We start from the raw sequence: 1,176 nt of genomic DNA, 5'->3' as shown, positions 1-1,176 counted from the left end.
TTTTCTTTTGGAGGGGGGGGGTCGGGGGTTCGAGGGGAAGGGGGTTTGTGGGGGGGGGGGGGGGGGAGTTCAGAGTTCCAGCCTCAGCTAGATGCTTTGACTTGCTGTGGGGTTTTTATTGAAGTCGCTTCCCTTCTCCATGCCTCGGATTTTCCCGTCAGGGTTGTTGTGAGGCTTAATGCATTGATGTGCACACATTCTTTTGAGATCCATGGACATGAAATGGGAAAGACAAATAATTCTATTCATTATTATTACCAGTCACTACTTTCAAACCAGAGCAGAAAGACTATCCCCTGGATGAAATGCACTTGGAGAACCGATTTCATTTGACAATCTCAGCAAAATAAGCTGGAACTGCACAGGAGGAGGAGGAGGGGAGGAATGCAGTTTTACCGCTGCCTGAAAGAAGAAAGGTGTTTAGGATTTGTTCCCACCACGAGTGGCCCTGCCAGAGTCTTTTCCTCTTACCGCCCAGATGGCAAAGCGGAGAACTCTCTGGCAAGGGAGAAAGCCTAAGCTAGAGTTGTTTGGTCCCGCGTTGTATTCAGTCCCAGCCAACCAGGATGGAAACCTTAAGGGGACCTGGAGAAGCTACACGGATAGAGTATATCTGATAAGAGGAATCATGCAATTAAAGCACTAGTACACACTACAAGCAATAGGAAAGCTCCCGGAGACTCTTCAGCCGCTGTTATTTTCCTGATGGCTCTTTGCAAACCCTGCGTTTTGCTCCCATAACCCCCGGACTGACTGCAGAGGGGACGGGCTGGGGGCCTGCTGGAGCAGAAGCAATCGCGGGGCCAGGTCTCGGAGACGCCGGCGTCGCGGCCGCTCGGACCTTCGCAGAGGCACGGAGCGCACTCGCCGTGGGCAGCCTGCCCTCCGCAAAGCCGAGCTGTTGGCTTTGTTTTGCGGTGGGGAGGATGAAGGCGCTGTTCGCCTCCCCCGGGGGCAGCCGGCCGCTCACTCTCCTCCTCCGCCCGGAGCGGACTGACAAGGCGGTGGATGAAAACGAGCGGGACTTCGCTGGGGGGGGGAGGGAGGGGCTGGGTTTCTATGGCCACCGTTAATTTGGGTATAGGCACTTATCTCCCTGGAAACGAGAGGCTGGTCTGGACCTACGGGTTTGGTTCTGGGCCCCTGCTTCCCGGCGCTCGCAGCGGGAGGGAGGGA

Source organism: Gavialis gangeticus, unplaced genomic scaffold (assembly GCF_001723915.1).
Source record: "Gavialis gangeticus isolate Ggan-Ray unplaced genomic scaffold, GavGan_comp1, whole genome shotgun sequence".
NCBI classification, from domain to species: Eukaryota; Metazoa; Chordata; order Crocodylia; family Gavialidae; genus Gavialis; species Gavialis gangeticus.
Note: the sequence above shows the minus strand (reverse complement) of the source record.